We start from the raw sequence: 6,778 nt of genomic DNA, 5'->3' as shown, positions 1-6,778 counted from the left end.
TGTGTTTTGTTCGTATCGTATTCGTGTGTTCGTGTGATTGTATTCTACGTCCGTAACGATCTACACAGGGATTCCGCACCTGTGTATATCGGGATATCTCGTGTGATCCGTCCAGGGAATCTACAATTGGTATCAGAGCTTTTGCTCGATTGTGTGGTTCGGGATATTCACGCGGGTGTAGAATTCGTCTCATTTCGACTATTTACGGGACGAGTTTTTGGTGTTTTTGCTCATTCTAGCCTCCTACCAGTGTGTTCAAGCCTTTAAACCGTCAAAATCATTGTTAAAATCCGATTTTCAGATCTGCAGAAAGTTTAAGTTTGTCAGGCGAAGTTGCTGTTCATCAGGCGAAGTTGCCGTCAGGATACGTAGGGTTTCAGCGAAGATATAAGGAGAAGCGAAGTTATTTACAACTTCGCCTACCTCCTCAACTTCGCCTAACTCAGCGAAGTTCTCATCAAGTTCGCTTAGCTCAGCGAAGTTCTCATCAAGTTCGCTTACTTTCTAAGTTCACTTATCCTAAGCGAAGTTATTCTCAACTTCGCCCAGTCACGCGATTTTAAGAAAGATCCAGCGAAGTTAGTACTTAAGCGAAGTTATCCCTAACTTCGCCTACAGTACTGTTCAGAGGAAATTTTTTAACTTCGCCTACTCAGAATTTTTCGGGTTTCTTAGTTTCAAGAAGGATGTCGTCGATCAACATTTCGGAGCTTGTAAAGATGGAAGTTGAAGTGGGGTCAGCTACAAAGGCCTAAGGTTGCTGAAGGGAACCGATTTTGTCGCGTGGAAGGATCGGTTCATACAATACGTTAAGTACCAGGATGCGAAAATGTGGGTATGCATCCAAGATGGATATATTCCACCAGTCATGGAGTATGAGGGTCGAGACCAAATCATGAAATACAGTAAAATGGAAGAGGAGGAGAAAAAGATGTATGAAGCCGAGAGCAAGGCTCATGCTGCAATCACAATGGCTCTTCCACAGGAGATCCTCCATACGTTCAGAAAGTATACATCAGCTAGAGAGCTTTGGGAAGCTCTTGAGAACAGATTTGAGGGGAATGTAGGTATTCGGGCGTCAAAGATAAAGTTGCTCAAAACTCAATTTTCAGTCTTTAAGTACCTAAAGAACGAATCTCTTGATGATATTATCACTCGATATTATCATCTAATGACTGAATTGAGTAACTACTCCATTTCCTACCGAGAAGAAGAGATTGTGGAAAAGCTTCTCGATGCCCTCCCACCAAAATGGGAGATGTATACTGTACTGATGAGGGAAGACAAGGACTTCCCTACTTATGATCTTGAAACCACTGTTAACAAGCTCAGAACTTTTGAGCTTAATATGGTAAGAAAAGAAACATCTATGGATCAGGTTCAAGATCCAGGCATGTACGGTGCTAAAGTAAACTCCAATACAAGTTCAAAGACTGATTCTGCCGCCTACTACTCGAAGGGTGAGTCGGGTGCCAATTCTTCACAGGAGGGGCATGTGTCAGTAAACTCAAATGGGGATGTTTGCTTTGTTGCGGGTGGATCAAGTGGTACTCAACAGACAGCAAGCATGGGTAGTGGATCTTTAAGTTCCTCAAGCAATAATTACTCTAAGATGCCAATGAGCGTCAAATCTGCTGAAGAGCAGTTTGGCCTCTATGCTTCGTTTATTGCTTCATATGAAAACTATATTCAAGGAAAGGTTATTGATCCAGCGATGCTGGATGAAGACTATGACCAGATCGATGCTGATGATCTGGAGGAAATGGATTTACAATGGCAGATGGCCATGATAGTGAGGAGAGTGAAGAAGTTTATGAGAAAGACGGGGAGAAAGTTTGTTGGTGGCAGGCCAGGGTTCGACAACTCTAAGGTGAGGTGCTATAACTGTCAACAAAACGCGCACTTTGCCAAAGAGTGCAGAAACGAGCGAGTTGAACGTGGTCTAGGCCGGTCTGCACAACATACTGGGAGTAGTAAAGAAGTCAATGCCATGTTGTCCAGAGAAGCAGGTGAATACAACTGGAACCTGCATTCGAATGAAACTAGTGAACAGGCAAATATGGCTAAGGTTGAGAATGAAGAACGTGAGAAGATTACCGGAGAAGAGAAAGCTACTGGTAAGGAAAAAGCTTTCATGACAGATAACAATGATCAACTCTCTGAGGTAAGTTCTAAATCTATTTGTACTAAATGTGAGAATTTGTCTGAGCAACTTGCTACCATAACTGATCAGTATGTTCGTTTAGATGCTGAATTTAAAACTCTTAAAGAAGATCATCACTTTATGAAAGCAAGAGAAAACAGTTATAAAGTTAAAATAAAAGCGTGTGAAAAAGATGTTAAAAGCTTAAAAACAAAACTTGCTGAAAAAATTGAAGTAATTGATCTAAGTTATGAGGTTTTAGAAGAAAAGACTAAACTGATTGCTAAACGAGAAAAGCAGATTGCTGACCACCAGGTGAAAGTGGTGGAACTGAACCGAAAACTTGAACAGTTCAGAAATTCCTCAGCTATTCTTGATCACCTTGTTAGTGATCAAGGTACCTCTGCGAAGAGGGGAGGAATTGGTTATCACGAGGTTCCACCACCTTATAACCACAATTACACTTTTAACCCTAGTGTTCAGAAATCTGTTGATTTTGAAGTTCCTCAGACAGCTCCAATCAAGGTTACGAGTAAAGAACCAAGTGTTAGTAGTGGCGAAACGAGTTCGCCTGTTTCAAGTGTGAAGATTTCTGTTACGAGTCCAGTCTCATCAGATTCGGATAAGTTGTCCGAATCGGGTAAGACAAAAGAGAAGGTAGTGTTACCCACTGGTGGAGAAAAAGAGCAAACATATAAAAAGAGTACTCCACTCAACCCGTACGTCCCACCTTATGTGAGACGAACGGCCGGTAACACTGCCTCGACATCCAAAACAACCTTTGAAAAGAAAATGGAGTATAGGTGTTGTTTTAGGTGTAATAAGTTAGGACATCTTGTTGCAGATTGCCCTCTGACACCGAAATTCAGAGGTGTGAGGCCTATTAAAACTGAGCGTAAGTCAAATAGTAATTTTAATACTGCTAAAAATGAAAACCCTTCAAAGTTCCGAAATGTAACTAATTCAGGTTTTCACAGAAACAGACCTCAGTTTAACAATGCTAATAACCAAACTGCTAGATATAATACTTTCAATATACATAGGTTTGGAAGGCCTCACACTCAATTTCCAAGGAGATTTCCTAATAGGACTGACAGGAATTATCCAGATGCTAACTTTGGAAAGCAGAAGTACGGGATGTATAGATCCAAGACCAATTGGTCTTGGGTCCCTAGATTCTAATCCTTTGCTTTATTGTGCAGGAACAGTTGAACAGGGCTGCCCACAGTCTTTGGATTGTAGATAGCGGCTGTTCTCGGCACATGACGGGTAACAAATATTTGTTGCACGACTTAAAACCTGTTCAAGGAGCGAAAGTTTGCTTTGCTGGTGAAAGTGGAGGAAGAATTACTGGAAGAGGAACGGTGTCCAATGGGAAAATGACTCTTGAGAATGTGAACTTTGTAGAAGAGTTGAAGCACAATCTGCTGAGTGTGTCGCAGATTTGTGATAAGGATTACACTGTTCATTTCACGAAGAATGAGGCGATCGTGTTGAAGCCTGGTTTTCAGATACCAGACGAGTGGATAGTGATGAAAGCTCCACGTGATACAAATACTTATGTGATGGATATGAGGTCTACTGAAATGGCCATGGGAGAATCATGTTTAATGACGAAAGCAAGCGAATCGGAATCCGAATTGTGGCACAGGAGGATGGGGCACATTCATCTTCGGAAGATGAACCACATTGTCAGGAATGGACTTGTGATGGGCGTTCCCTTGAAAAGTTTTAACTTTGAAGACAAATGTATAGCATGCAAGAAGGGAAAGCAACACAAGAAATCCCATCTCACCAAGAAGGTCAACTCTATTGCCAGTACTCTAGAACTGCTTCACATGGATCTCTTCGGTCCCGTGAATGTAAAAAGCTAGGAGGTACTTCTTACTGCTTGGTGATCATTGATGACTACTCGCGATATTCGTGGGTATATTTTCTGAAATCGAAAGATGAGACGGCTCAAATGGTGAAGAATTTGATTACCAAAGTTGAGAACGTCATGAGTAAAACAGTTAAGTTCATCAGAAGTGACAATGGAACGGAGTTCAAAAATTTTGAAATGGAGATCTTCTGTCTTCAGAAAGGAATTGAACACCAATACAGCGCTCCGTATACTCCGCAACAGAATGGAGTGGCTGAAAGGAAGAACCGAACTTTAATTGAAGGAGCCAGAACTATGCTGGCAGATTCGAAGCTTCCTGTGATGTTCTGGGCTGAAGCAGTTGCTATAGCCTGCTATGTTCTGAATAGAGTGTTAACCGTTAAGAGACTTGGTAAAACGTGTTACGAGCTTATGCATGGAAGGAAGCCCAACTTGAGTGGTCTTGAACCATTCGGGTCCCCTTGTTCGATCTTGAAGACAAATTCTAAATTTGGCAAAGTAGCCGATGAAGGAATCTCAGTCGGTTATGTTATTGGTACTCCCAACAGACGTGTCTTCAATACTTCGACTTGCAAGGTGGAGGTGGTGTGTAACACCGACATCACAAGTTACCTACCGCCAAAACCAAGCAATGGACCTACTGAGCTTTTCGACTATGTTAAGCTTTTTAAGTCGTTTAACATACCGGATTTGGAAATTTCTGAGGAAGAAGAAAGAGCTGCGACGAAGATGATACTCGATGAGGAAGAAAATCTATTGCAAAGACAGCTGATTGACAAATGTCAACCTTCCTCATCAAACACTATCGGTACCCCTGCTGCCTCTGCTGAAGAAGAATTTATCAATCCTTTTCACTCTCAGCATGAAACAACCATTGATGAGATCTCTTCTAATTTGGAAGATAATTTGCATGTCGGTTCTGTTCCGACCACGAGAATTCATAAAGATCACCCTTTGGATAATGTGATTGGTGATGTGTCCTCAGGTGTACAAACGAGAAGTAGCTTGAATGAACATACCTGTGTTTATACAAGCATTAAGGAGATAAGAATAATCAATGAATGCCTGTATACCTGCTTTATAAGCCAGATTGAACCGAAGAATTATCAAATGGCTTTAAAGGACAGCTCGTGGGTCGAAGCCATGCAAGAAGAGTTGGCTCAATTCGAGAAGATGGAAGTTTGGACTTTGGTTGAAAAACCAAAGAATGTGCATGCGATAGGCACAAAATGGGTGTTTAAGTGCAAGAGAGATGATAAGGGGATTATTATCAGAAACAAGGCAAGGCTAGTCGTTAAAGGTTTTAATCAACAAGAGGGGATTGATTATAACGAAGTGTTCACCCCTGTCGCCAGGTTGGAAGCCATAAGATTGTTTTTAGCGTTTGCTGCTTATGAAAAGATGAAGGTGTTTCAGCTAGATGTGAAGAGTGCGTTTTTGAATGGGAAAGTTGATGAGGTTGTGTATGTTGAGCAACCTCCGGGTTTTCCTGACCCAGACTTTCCAGATCACGTGTACAGGTTGAGCAAGGCGTTGTATGGATTACATCAGGCACCTCGTGCCTGGTATTCAACTTTATCGGATTACTTGTTCGTGAATGATTTTGAAAGAGGGAAAATTGATAGCACGTTGTTCTTCAAAAGAGATGGAAGCGACTTCCTGCTGGTACAAGTCTACGTGGATGACATTATATTTGCTGCGTCAAAAGTCTCCATGTGTCAGGAGTTTGAAGCCGTCATGAAGAAAAGGTTTGAAATGAGTGCTATGGGTGAACTAACTTTCTTTCTAGGATTGCAGGTTGATCAGAAGAAGGACGGGATGTTCATTCATCAGACGAAGTATGTTCATGATGTGCTCAAGCGCTTCAAGATGGAGGACAGTTCTCCATATGATACTCCAATCTGCGTAAATCACAAATTGGGTGCTGAAGTAGACGGTGATGCAGATGTGGACCTAACTCAATATCGGGCAATAATAGGTTCTTTAATGTACTTAACTGCATCTAGGCCTGATATAATGTTTGCTGTTTGTCTTTGTGCACGTTTTCAGGCAAATCCAAAAGAATCTCATTTGAAAGGTGCAAAGAGGATACTGCGGTATCTCAAGGGCAAGCCGAAGCTGGGGTTGTGGTACCCGAGAGGAAGAGACTTGGAGCTGGTCGCTTACACAGATTCTGATTATGGAGGGTGCAATCAGAGTCGGAAGTCAACAACTGGAGGATGTCAGTTTCTTGGTGGCAGATTGGTGTCGTGGCAATGCAAGAAGCAGACTTCAGTCGCAATCTCAACCTGTGAGGCAGAAACATGGCAGCATCCAACTGCTGCTCTCAGGTTCTTTTGATTCAACAACAGTTGCGCGACTATGGTCTGAATTTCTTACTTACTCCTATTTGCATTGATAACACAGCTGCTATCTCAGTAACTAACAATCCCGTGAAACATAGTAAAACTAAACACATTGACATACGTCATCATTTCATACGGGATTGTGCTGAGAAGAAACTGATAATGCTTGAAAAGGTGGATACGCTTGATAATTTCGCTGATTTATATACTAAAGCGTTTGACAAATCCAGATTTCAAACCTTATTGAACTGAATGGGATGATCAATCCCGAGTAACCATGCTTTTCTTGTGATATTTAAAAAAAAAAAAAAAAAACGTCACTAATCGCTTTAAAATATGTCGGTTACATCAGTTTGAAGGACGTTACGGATCACACGAGATATCCCGATATACACAGGTGCGGAATCC

The sequence above is a fragment of the Bidens hawaiensis genome, unplaced genomic scaffold (genome assembly GCF_021521415.1).
Source record: "Bidens hawaiensis isolate Kalapana, Puna unplaced genomic scaffold, B.hawaiensis_p1.1 tig00035129_1, whole genome shotgun sequence".
Lineage (NCBI taxonomy): Eukaryota > Viridiplantae > Streptophyta > Magnoliopsida > Asterales > Asteraceae > Bidens > Bidens hawaiensis.
This window is presented reverse-complemented; position numbering follows the sequence as displayed.